We start from the raw sequence: 13,528 nt of genomic DNA, 5'->3' as shown, positions 1-13,528 counted from the left end.
GTATGAAATTACAAAGTGTATTGCCTTAAGTCTTTTTAATGACATGTTTGAAACTGAGATAAATAATGGCTAAGTTCATGAGGATCAAGAGGAGATCTCTTTGATAGCAATTTAAACATTCGTTTTAGAAAATATATTTCATATTAAAATTTAGATTTTTATATTATGATTTTATTACCTTGGCAAAATATTTTCCAGAATTAGAGAGACAAAAATTATAGTCATTAACATGACTTACGCACGTGCATAAAGTCTATTAATGTTACAGATTTTATGTTTTTCATGATCAAATTTTCTTTAGTCAATGCCGCAACTGCCTAAACCCTGTTTCCTCAGGAATCTCATATACAGACATTTATTTTCAAGTGAAATTGTGAAAAATTCTTCTTGCCAATCCTTTTGATAACTTACATAACTCTGGAGTGCAGTTTGAGGCAGGCAGCTCACCTCTGCTGGGTGAACCATTATGCAATTCCCAGCACCAAGAGAGGAACATCAGAAGATCCGTGACTATTTATTTACACATTTGTTATCGTTTCTACCCGAGAATAAAGAATGAGTTTGAACTCTAAAAGCTCAGTCTGCAGGAAGCCCCATCAGTCTCTCCACACTTCTGCTGTCTTTCCTATTGTAGGCGGAACATTATTCAAACCACAGGCTCCAAACTCCCAGGTAACTGAAGCCAGCAGGAAGCTCTGTTTGATATCAAGTATGTTCTTTATCAACCTTTTTGTTGTGATGGGAAGAAATGAACTAACTTTACTTTTATCTTGCCCTGTTTTAACATAACCCAGTAGGTGAATGCTTTATTGGTATGCCTTGGCCAAAGTCTTTGATATGTACTGATTTTGTGCTCATAAACTTTCCATATTAAAAACATTTTTAATGGTTTTCCATCTACCCATACCAACCATAAAGTTTCAAATGTTCATGTGCTTTTATTAAAAGTATATTTAAAATTCTGCTGATAGGAGTCACCACACGGAAAACACAACTTGATTTTCCTTATTAGATGCTGGGAGACAGAAGCCCTTCTGCCATCAGACAGAGTCAAACATAACAATGCAATCCTGAACTTTGGGGTCAACATTACAGACTCTGCTGAGCACTCAGTCTCCATGCTTTTCTGTATTAGAAAGACTCATGTAAGATAAGAAAATGAATTGCCTTTATTTCTTTCCTCCACAAGTAGTTGGTTTTCAATGAGCAAGCTAGTTTTGTTTTCTGACACACAGGTAAACTATACATTGAATCCACTCTTTGTTCTTTGAAGAATATTATTGTGTCATCTTGTTTGGATTCCGTGTCAGTTTTACAGGAAGGTACAAAATAGAGACATTTAAAGCAGCATACATCCTTAAAATGATCTTAAACTTGTGTCTTTATCTTTCCTACATCTTTTTCTGAGATGTACAGTCGATTTTAGATGTTGTTAGTTCCAAATCTCCAGAATTCAAATAATTGAAGGCAAGGAATTCAGATTTTTCCAACTGAGAGAAGAAACTTTCATGAGAACATTTTACTCTTTTATTTTAGACCAACATTTAATGGTTGGTATCTTTTAGTATCTTTTGTGATTTAAAAGCTATGAATAGGTTTTTTAGTACCTTTTGTGATTTAAACCTTAGAAATACTTTAAATATCAATTATCTCAGGGCTATCTTTATTCCAGTATTAGAAACAATGCATGCATTTAAACACATAATTTTCTCACCCCACAACCATTGTAACTTTCTCACAGAATTAGTGTACTAAGCAAACCTCCATTTGACATTACTGCCAGAATTTTTAAAGACTGTTACTGAAAAGGAATAAATACATGATAAGACTATTTTATTGTTCTTATTGAAGTTTTCATTTTAAACCAGTGTCTCAATCTTGGTGCTACTGACATTTTCGGCTGCATAATTCTTTGTCGTAGGGGGCTGTCTTGGGCCTTCTAGATGTTTAGCAGCATCCCTGGCCTCTACCCACCAGGTGCCAGTAACACTCCCTCCACCGTTGTAATAACCAAAATGTTTTCAGACGTGTCCAATGTCCTCTGAGGAATTTAACTCCTACTGTTATAGTGAACCCCAAGTTTCTCTTCAAAGAATCATTATGTCAGTATGTTCAGCTCTCTTATTCTTTAATTCTCTATTTTAAAGTTTAACTTTCTTGTAATTCAATAAACAACCTTCTCCACCGGTTCTAATCAGTAGTTCACATCTGTTCTCCTGGCCCCCGACTCCATCCTGACTCATCCCAGTCACCTGCTCCGGTCACCTTCTTTGACCTAGGTCACTCCTGGCTACCTGCTCTGACCTGCCTGTAACTCTTCTTCCTGCCAAAACACCCACTCTGCCACTCCAGCTGGGACCCCTGCTCTCTTTCAAATAGCCAATCGGGATTAGTCTAGCTTGTGAAGTCTAATACTAGCCAATAGGGGAACAACACAGCCGTAGGGACAACCCCCATCAGGTGTAAGTACCACTTCTCTCACTTGTCCAAGGGTGCAGCTGCCATTGCTCCATCCGTGAGCCGCACCCTTCTATAGAAATAAAATATCTTGCTGAGAGGATTTATTTTCGAGTACTATTTCTTTCGCGGCATCAAAATTTTACTTATAGCACTGCCAGAACCACTGTTTTAAACCAAAAAACTGTGTGCCACATTGCTTCTCTTGCAACATCTCCAGTCAGGACTTGGCCATTTTGCATGGCTTCCAGGATCAGATATAGGATATACGGTCACATATATGTAGCTATACGTCTCCATATTTTTCTACTTCTTTTCCATCTCCCTCCCTTCAACCTATAGCATGCTTCCCCAAAATATGTACATGCTGAGGCTAAATTTGCATTTATTATGTTGGCCATCACAAGCTGGAGAGTCCAGCAGACCTTTGTTTGCATTGTGATCACTTTTCTAAGCCTAAGTTAGTGCACCCCCCCCTTTTTTTTGAGATGGAGTCTTGCTCTTTGGTCCAGGCTGGAGGCTGAAGTGAAGTGGCACAATCTCAGCTCACTGCAACCTCCCCCTCCGGGTTCAAGTGATTCTCCTGCCTCAGCCTCCATAGTAGCTGGGATTACAGGTGCCTACCACCACGCCTGGCTAATTTTTGTATTTTTAATAGACGGGGTTTTGCCATGTTGGCCAGGCTGGTCTTGAACTCCTGCCCTCTGGTGATCCACCCACCTTGACCTTCCAAAGTGCTGGGATTACAGGTGTGAGCCACCGCGCCCAGACAGTGCATCCTTAAAAAGATGATTATACCTGTTTCATAGGTGTTGTGGGATTATATAAGGAACTGAATTGAAAGAAAACTAATTTCTAGATCACTTTCTTTGTGACAGGCATGAGGTAGATGACATAGTTCATTTACCTCACTACACTACTTACTCCCAATGTTTTGCATGTAGAGAAATCGTGATGCTGAAAGACAGAAGAACTTTTTCAAGGGCATACTGGTATCAAGTAGAAAAGTCATCTGTGCTTTCAAGGTACCTAAAGACTTCTCACATTTCCTGAAACAAGGGAAGTTCTCAAGTATTATTTAACCACTTGTCTTCAGGAGGACCAAAGTCTCATTTGTTGCAGTTTTACTCCATCAAAAATCAAATCTAGCAATGTATTAACCCTGCTCATTATAATAATCCAAAATACTCCAGTAAATTTAGAATTTTATTCAGAGTCCAATTCCTTCATATCTTCTTGTTAAGATTCATGTTAACCTTAATTTAATTAGTTGTGAGGTTTACAACGATGAGAGTTAGTTAATCGTATTTGCTAAAATGTGCTTATTTCTGTGGCTCCTGGTAACCTTTTCTCACCTGGGTTGCTTTTACATCTGCGCTTTGTTTTTAATCACTGGCAGAGCAAAAGTGGGCCTGTGAGAGAGTCCTACAGTTCTTTGGGCTGCTGGTAATGAAATTTTGACACAGACCTGGTTTGGAAGGAAATAGGTGTAGGTAGCAATAAGAATTGAAAGAAAATTATTTTTTCAGTTAAAAAGATTTTTTTTTCAGGTAGAAAGAAACATTAAGCAGAAAAATGAGATAAAGCCACAACAGCAATTTTTAGAAGAGGGCTGAATTTTTCTCAGAGAGATTTTTAGTTTGATCATGTCTATTGGAATATGTCATAAAAAAATCCTTGTTATTAGAGACCAAGGCCAGAGCAGAGAAAGCAGCTCCATGGGCTTTCTTAGAGCAGGAGTCTATGTTGGAACAAGGCCCTGACGTCTGCATCTTCACCTTGCCACTGGCGTTCTTACTGGGCTGGAACCCTTAGGGGATCTCAGGCCCATGTGCTTGCAGACAGGGGAATGTATGGAATGGTTTCTCCAGTAGCAAATAATTGAACCTACTGGAAGGATGATGGACCCGTTTAAGGGGCAACACGGAGGCCAAATTTTCCACCTGAGGCTTTTTGCCTATTCTACTTCGTCTTATTGCATTCTTTCAGCTCTAAGAACTATGAATTTATTTCTAGAGTTATACAATCCCAGAGGTGGAAGGCATCTACATGCAGGGTTTCAAACAAAACCAAAAAAACAAAACAAAACTCTTTAAAGGCCATGAGACACTTCGACTTCATTCTGGAAAAAAATCTTATACAGAAAAGAACTGAAAAAGTGGATCCACCCTGGTCGAAGCTGGGTGTGCAGGGTTGCAGGTCGCTGGTGTGCCGGGCCCAGCTGCTGTCCTCTCAGACATGTGTCGCCTTGAACACCACCTCGGCTCCTGGGGACTCTGTATCCAACCTCAGAAGACAGAAGGCCCTCTAGAATGAGGAAACGGCAGCTAGCTAGTTTGAGTGGGATGCCCTGGCCACGTGGTTGGCCTCCAGATGCTCAGTCCCTCTGCATCAAGTCAAGTAGAAGGTCACTGGCCACCAGACCATCTCTGCTGGGATTTCCGACCTCCCCAGGGGGACGGAATGAGAGTTCCGGGTTGTGGTATGTACAAGACTCTATTCTGGTGGCTTTCATACTGGGTACCAGGGATTCCAAAAATGCTTCCTAGGGTTTTGGTTACAGTGACAGCAGTAAAAAATCCTACCAAGTAGCTTTTAGGAACATTTGATATTTTTCATTTTGAAGTTGCCACCTGTCATTTATCTAATTCTTGTGATATTGTTTCTGTGCAGCAACATTTGTAATCATATGCCTGTCACAGAAAAAGGCCAAGATCCAAAAGAAAAAACATCACCAAGACACGGAGACCATGTCAGAGTATGATCTTCTAATTTTAAGCTCAAAGAGCACTGACGAACATTTTTAATGTGTGAAAAACAACTATGCTGTCATTTGCATTGGTAACTATTCAGAGCAAAATTTAATAAGATGGAAAATACACCAAACAAGAGAGGAAAATGTGTAAAAAATTAAAACGACAAACCAAGGTTAGTAGGGTGCTGTAAAAACCATTTATGTGTACTAAGATGTAGCCAAATGATATTTCATTTGGGGCTCAATGTACCAGAAAAGAATTTAAATTTTTATAGAAAATCACTTGAAAATATAAACTTATAATTTTATATTTATATGGACTGTTGTTTCAGAAATGTTGATGTTTGTTATCTGTTTTTAACTATCAGTTATTATGTTTGAATTTTAAAGGCTATGAATGTAGAATAGTTGTCAGATTTCAAAAGTTCTAAAAGAATTGCCTTAATTTCACATGAAACCTATTGCAATAAATAGTATTTCTGGCTAGGTATAAAAGACATTGGTTTGTTTTCCAATAACATAATAATTCATCTGATTTATGAGCAGGAGCTTAGAGATCAACCACAATATGAAGCAGTTCAATGTTTAAATATTATTTCTCATTTCTCATGTCATATCTGTGATTTAAAACCTATCCTGTTCATATACAAAGTGAGAAGATGTATTTTGAATCACAGCAGTAACCATATACTAATAAAGACATTGCTGAAATTGAAGTGCTGTGTGTGTGTGTGTGTGTGTGTGTGTGTGTGTGTGTTAGTTGGTGGATGGATTTTGTTTTTTTCTAAACTCTAATATACCCAGCACACCAGGGGATTTGGAGAGGCTGATAGAGCAAAACGCCTTGAATATCCCGTGGTGATAGCTCACAGTTCGAGAACCTGATTAACAGCCTGACCAGCCAGCCTGTGGCACCCACAGCGAGTGGCTCTGGCCGCAGCTCTCCGATAGGAGAAGTGGGTTCTTCCAAAAGCAAACAACCTTCGACCCACGGTCTTCATCTGGGCCCATCAGGTCAACCGTTGTTTTACAGAACATCGGCAATTGTCTTTCTCCTTGTGTCAGGAGCCTCTTGAAACATTATACGAGGATAATTAAGTGGTGAATAAGGGTCAATGTGGACAAATAAATCAAACTGATAGTTTGAACACAGACTGATTGAGCAAAAACAAGGAATTCTGCCATGCCTGTTACTGCAGCGCTTGATGTTAACTGACTTTGTAAACATTACATCCAATGGCAGCAAGTGGGAAAGCTTTGTGTGGGATCAAAAGCTGAGCAAAGAGACACGGGATTTAATTGTTCAGCTTTATTTTTGAAATAAAGACATGCAGCGCCTCCATTTAGTTGACTTTAATGGAGCACAAAACCAAACCCATTCTTTAGCATGCTAATTGAGCTAGAAGATGCTTTCCTCTCCTCTAACAGAGATGCAAGAAATACCAGTGGAATCATCAGACTTTTGCAGCAGAAGTTCAGAGTTGAAACATATGACAGGAAGTTAAGTCCCTCTATCTCATTAGACAAATTAAATATTCAAATAAATATAATATAATCTTATAAACATTTTAAAATCACAGACCACAAGTCTAATGTTCGTAGAATAAGAAGCTGTTGAAATCAAATGTATTAACTTATGGAGGAGATTTTGTCAGGCAGAAGGGCCGCCTAGAAATTCTAAACAGGAAAGAGAGGAAGAAAAAAGACAGACAGACCCTTTAAAAAGTCTACTGTGTCCACAGGTTTGTTCTATGGGGAAAAAATTATTAGAAATGAAATGCCAAGGAGAAATCTATCTTAGTAAGAATAAAGAAGAGGTTTTTTTTAAGCCACAAACATGCATCTTGACTCTTTTATTTGATTATTGAAATTCAAGTTTTCCTGTCAAAATTTCCAGTGACAATTTCACTTCACTATCCACCTATGTTGCAGAAATAAATATGTAGTTTAATCTATAATTTTATGTCATGTTAATGATCTTAGTTGTTATTTTATAGTCTTGTTCTAACTTACCATAATGGTGCTTGTGTCAGACAGTGTAGGACGCTGGATTTAATAATACATCACATATATCTTCATACATGAACAGCAGCAATCTTTATATGTGGTATTTAATAGTCTCACATATAAAGTGACAGAAAGTCTGAAATATAAGCTTATGACAATATAAGTTATATTTTAATTATAAACTTACGAACGAATGAATTATAAAGAAAACCATTACTTTATAAAAAATCTTCTTTAATAGAAAAATCTATAAAGAGAAATGAGACACTAACTACTTCTACCCCTTCTGTGCATTTCATATTTTTTATTTAGATTGCTTGAAGAAATTAGCAATATGGTAAATAGTAATTGCAAACAGTAATTTATGAGTTTAAAGACATCTAAATGGCATTTGCTTGCAAGCGTTGATTGCACATTCATTCCCATATCTGGTCATCTGTCTTCATTTTTTACTTTAAATACAAGCAGTAATACCAATATGTTTAGATTAACAATGATAACACTATCTGTTATTAATGTTGTCCTTGGACTGTGTTAATATAAAAGAACTATCAAGAATAAATTATATGCGGGGAGGTGGCTGTTTGCTGTAGTGCTCCTGGGTTTTTTTTCCCCCCATAAATATTTTCACATAAAGAATCTAAGAGAAGCTCATCTATGAGCCGCCTACTCTGAGAAAGTGGTCTGAGAAAGGTGTAATGGATTGTGGAGGGAAATGAAGGCAAGCTTACACCATATCCAATCAGCCTTTTTCTGAAAGGTCAGGACATTCTGTCTGGGCCCATTTGTGTTTTTGATTCTGCCGTTTCACTATTCAGTAACACAATGTAACTGTCAGTCTCAACAACAGCTCCTGGATCCGCTGGCTCCACAGCTCTCGGGGTAACATACAATATTTCACATCCACAAAACAATTCAACGTCTGCGTGGGCAAACCATATGATGACCACAGGGAGCAATATGGTCACACCCTACTGAGCACTCTTAAGGGGACTCTGCAAATAACTACGTCTAAAAAAGAATCAGGCTTTGCTCCTCTGTGCTTTTGCTTACTTGCCAAATAGCATTTTAATGTTTCATTTTTATCAGCAGAAGTCAAATGCAAATGTTCCTCCCTCTGCTCCATTTTGGTAGGGAAAGAGAGCTTTACTGCTATGCAAAACATTTGCAGTCCTGGAGTTAGAAGGGTGATAGATATTAGAAATAACTTAGCACATTAATGATGGCCTTGTTGGATTTCCCCCATGTGTGTTTTGTTATATTATTTATTTCTCTTCCCAAACAAAATCAGACACCAGCTCAAATTTATAAGTACAAAGCATGGGTTCTGACAGTCTAGGGAGACCAACCAATCAATGCCCTAACATAATTTCTAACCAATGAGATTTGAACTGAGCTCTAGAGAATTAATGCATATGGTACAGTTTCCAAGGATTTGGCTTCTAATGCTACTTTTTGACCAGCTGATTGATTTAGGTTACAGTCCAGCTTGTCACTTCACTCAGAAGAAAATTAGATAAAGTATTCACAGAAAATGACAGCAAAGAAAAGAAAAAGCTTATCTTCTAAGGCATGCAGTCTGGTTCCCTCCTGTCCAGTATTTATTCTTATTGCTAGATTTCCAATTATTTTTCTATCCAAGTTTCACCATGAATTTCCAAATTCATCATTAATTTTTCAAATTAACCATGAATTTCAAATTCATCATTGTTTTTTATTCTTATTATTTTTTTGAGACAGAGTCTCACTCTGTCACCAGGTTGGAGTACAGTGGTGCGATCTCAGCTCACTGCAACCTCTGCCTCCTGGGTTCAAGCGATTGTCCTGCCTCAGCCTCCCCAGTAGTGGGGACTATAGGCCCGTGCCACCACGCCCAGCTAATTTTTGTAATTTTAGTGGAGACAAGATTTCAACATCTTGGCCAGGATTGTCTGGATCTCTTGACTTCGGGATCCGCCCACCTTGGCTTCCCAAAGTTCTGGGATTACAGGTGTGCGCCACCACGCCCAGCCAGTGAATTTATTTTTTAAAAAATTTTCTTGAATTTTTCTAACAGCAAAAATATTTTAAAATGTATTTTCAGGTAATGTGTGTTACTCTTCCATTCCTCTCAATGTTTTACCCATACTGCTGAAGATTTCTTTAAGTTAATGACACTGAATTAACCAGATACATAATTTGTTCTTACCAACTCTCCTAATTATGCTGAGTTTGAGTCATCTTAAAAACTTGATTCTAGTTTTCCAATAATAACACTCATAATGATTATTTAGGTATACATATCTGTTCTTATAAGAACATGATGGTTTTTTTTTTCTAATTGATTCCAATCTATAATGGAGAGGCCAACAAGACTTAAATGCCACGAATTATTTGCCTCTGGCTTTAGAGTGTATTTTGGTCAAATAGTATTCTGCTTGAGCAAATTTTCCAAATTTGTTTCTTGTCCTGTTTACTTGATGTTACACTACAATGGATACAACTATCACCTTAAATATTGATGAGAAGTACTGGTTTCAACAAATGTAGGTTTTAATCTAAATTGACAACCAATACTTAGTGGAGATAATATCAGTAAAGATTATAAAAAAGTTAAAAAAATAGAAAAATTAAAGTAAAAAAATAGAAAAATTAAATGAAGAAGAAATCCACAGTTAATAAACTTCCCTTCCCTACAACAGTCATCATGATTAAAGGTAAATACCAGGTTACATTCTTTTGTTATATGGGCCTCTATTATGAATCTAGTAATGGGGGAGAAAAGGAAATATTTTCCTCCCCTACATCACCAGGGTACAGACGACTGGTGATCCTGTAAATCTCTTTTCTGCTTCTCCCTGGGTTCATGACTGTGTAGCTAGAGACTACATTTCCCAGCATTCCTTGCAATTAGATACCACCAAATCCTTTCTGGTACAAAGTGAAAGGATCTGATGCGTGTATCCTGGGCCGGGTGCTTTGGGCACTGGGCTGGTTCATCCACATCTTTCTTTTTCCTGCTGGCTGAACTTAGACATGGTCTTAGTCCGGCTTCAACCATGAAAACAATGCCCTGGGGATGAAAGGATCCTGAGTGTCTGCAACCTGCATGAAGCAGGACTGTCCCAAGACCTGGGCTGCCACTGCAGCAGGGTTAAGAGAGGGAAATAAATGTCTGTATTTCTGAAATCGCTCTCTTGGGGATCTTTTTGTTACAGCAGCTTAGCGTTACTCCAAGAAATACATTCAAATACATCTCTTTTAAAGAAAATTATAAAAATATATTTAAAAGCCAAATTAGAAGGGCTGGGTGCGGTGGCTCACGCCTATAATCCCAGAACTTTGGGAGGCCGAGACGGGTGGATCACGAGGTCAAGAGATCGAGATCATCCTGGTCAACAAGGTGAAACCCCGTCTCTACTAAAAATACAAAAATTAGCCGGGCATGGTGGCGCACACCTGTAGTCCCAGCTACTCAGGAGGCTGAGGCAGGAGAATTCCTTGAACCCAGGAGGCAGAGGTTGCGGTGAGCCGAGATGGTACCATTGCACTCCAGTCTGGGTAACAACAGCGAAACTCCATCTCAAAATAAGATAAAATAAAATAAAAGCCAAATTAGAAATAACATGTGGCTAATCTATATCACAGTTCCCCTTCATGATCCTACACAGTTGGAAGCAGAATGTATCCATCTAGCAAGACGAAATCCTACAAGTGGGCAACTATCCGTTGCAAAATGCAGAGTCTAAACTCATGTTTGTCAAATATGATTTATAATTTGTTTTTTTATAATGTAATAATGTTTGTCAATATTTTCAGATTTTGTTAAAATGAATCATTTATTTCTAATATTTCTCCATAGGATACTGTCAAATAGAAATTTAGCATATTTGCTCTGCTGTTTTCGGTGACTAGCTTTTTTTCTCTGGCAAAAAGTTGAAGAAATGCCCCACAATGTTTTTCTGACCACAACAAAGACTGTTTTTGTTTTCTACGCAGTCATTTGGGAATCAAGAGGATAAAACTAAAATCATTTTAGACACAATTTTATTTCTTCCACTTTTCTTATGCCTTGAGTCCCCACAAGTTCATTGTGTTTTCTAAGGTTAATTTTAGGAGGCAAAGGGTAAGCAATGAGGAGTCAAGTGGGCATTGGCCAGTTGAAATGGCAGACTTTTTAAAGGTAGTGCACATGAGAATAAATCAAGACCTATGACTGTAATCATGATGGCAAGCATCTCCCCAGACTGAAGGCCCCAGAGCTAATGTCACATCCATCTCCTCCCGACAAACTCCCTGTCCCTACTGTACCCAGTGTGTAAGCAGTAAACGTATTTGACCCATTAAAGAGGTTCAACAAACAATGTGTGGTAGGTAGTTGATGTGGATAAGTAATGATGGCATTTGACCACTGTGTCAGTTGACTGTATGGACTTAGGTATGGGTATCAGTCTGAGCAGAAAAAGCCTTGCTTAGTTTTTATGCCACTGTCCTTGATGGTCTGGCATAGGATGCACCTTCTTTTCTAATCCCAGCCCCAAATCTCTTTCCCAGGGTAAAACATTTTTACGTTCCCATCCTCAGTCATTAGTAGCATGAACTAATGCTTCCTCTTCACTAATCTTCAGCAAAGGCATCAATGAGAGCCTCTTTCCCATATCACAATGGTGTGATGACCACAGGACGTGATGTAATGTTTTGTTTTCAATATTTAGAACCAGGAGTTAAGACAACTCATTCCTTCCAGAATTTCTTACTCCTTTCAAACTGCTATCTTCAAGTTCATCCTTAGACTCTGCAATCCCTCTAGCTCTAGCAGAGTCAGAGCTTTTTCTTGATCTCAAACCTTTTCATTGACATGATGTTTCTAGTTTTACACTATAAAACTTTCTTAGCAATAAACTACTGTCTTGATAAAAGTCAAAAGAAATAAGTCTACTTAATAAGTCAATTTAGAGAAATAAGTACATTATCAATTAAATAAATGTTATCAAGTTTGGGGGTGAATTTTGTGACAAAATATTACTTTGGGGTTCAGAAAGGTCTAGCTCTCATTTACCCTTCTCAGAGCTGGGCACACAGTGGCCTTGCCTGCCGGCCTTGAGCAGGGACATAAGAAGGAGAGAGGATGGAGTGGTGGTTGCTTTAAGTTCAAACCTCTGTCCTGCAACATACCAGGTGAGTGGGTGAAGTTGAAGAGTTCAGTGAATCCTTCCTATCCTCGGCTTCCTTATCTGTGAAAGAGGGACAGTGATTCCTAACTCATGATGTTTCCAGGTGGTATAAATGAGATGCCCTAAGTTAGATGCCCTGCAAAGGGACAGGCAGTTAATCTGAGACAAATGCATGCTACTTCCTGCCAGATTAATTAATGATTCTTGATTCTTAGTAGAATCCTTTGGGGTTTTGTTTTTTTTTTTTTTTTGAGATGAAGTCTTGTTCTGTCACCAGGCTAGAGTGCAATGGCGTGATCTCGGCTCACAGCCACCTCTGACTCCCAGGTTTAAACAATTCCCCTGCCTCAGCCTCCCAAGTAGCTGGGGCTACAGGCGGGTGCCACCACACCCCGCTAATTTTTTTGTATTTTTAGTAGAGATGGAGTTTCATCATGTTGGCCGGGATGCTTTCAATCTGACGTTGTAATCTGCTCGCCTCAGCCTCCCAAAGTGCTGGGATTACAGGTGTGAGCCACAGCGTCCGGCCACTCATTAGAATCCTTTAAGATCGGTTGTCTTTGGCCTTCTCATTTCATTGTTGGAAGATCTGAGTACTAGAAGCTTCCATTTTTTTTCATTATATAATCAATGATAATGAAAATAAAAGACGCACATTTACAGTCCAGTTTTCCCTGATTGCTAACCCATGCTATTCAGCCAGCTTGTGCTTCCATGAGAGACTCCAGGATCATGTATTCTCATATAATCTTTCTGATAGGAATTTTTTATTGATGTGAAGCCTTTCCTATACCCACTGTCTCCCACAAGTCATTGCGCTTTCATTCTCTCCTTGTTTTTTTCTCATATACCCTGTCTGTTTAGAGTGACCACAACTCTCTCTGCTTAAATAATCTTTCTGAATTGTCCTTCAATTTGCAACTCACGTCTTTCTTCCTTTATGAAGTTCTCCCTAATACTGCACCTGGAATGACCTCAAGTTCCTGTGTGTTCCCAGAATGCTTATTCTCTTTATTACTCATTTGACATTTCACATTTGCTGTCTTCTATTACACTAGTAGAGTGTGGCAGAAACACTCTGGCCTAGGTGTCAGCAGACCTGAGTCCTGGGCCTGACAGCAGGATATCACTTGCTCACTGTAACCTTCGTTTCCTT

The sequence above is a fragment of the Aotus nancymaae genome, unplaced genomic scaffold (genome assembly GCF_030222135.1).
Source record: "Aotus nancymaae isolate 86718 unplaced genomic scaffold, 86718_ANA_hifiasm-v0.15.2.pri h1tg000040l, whole genome shotgun sequence".
Lineage (NCBI taxonomy): Eukaryota > Metazoa > Chordata > Mammalia > Primates > Aotidae > Aotus > Aotus nancymaae.
Note: the sequence above shows the minus strand (reverse complement) of the source record.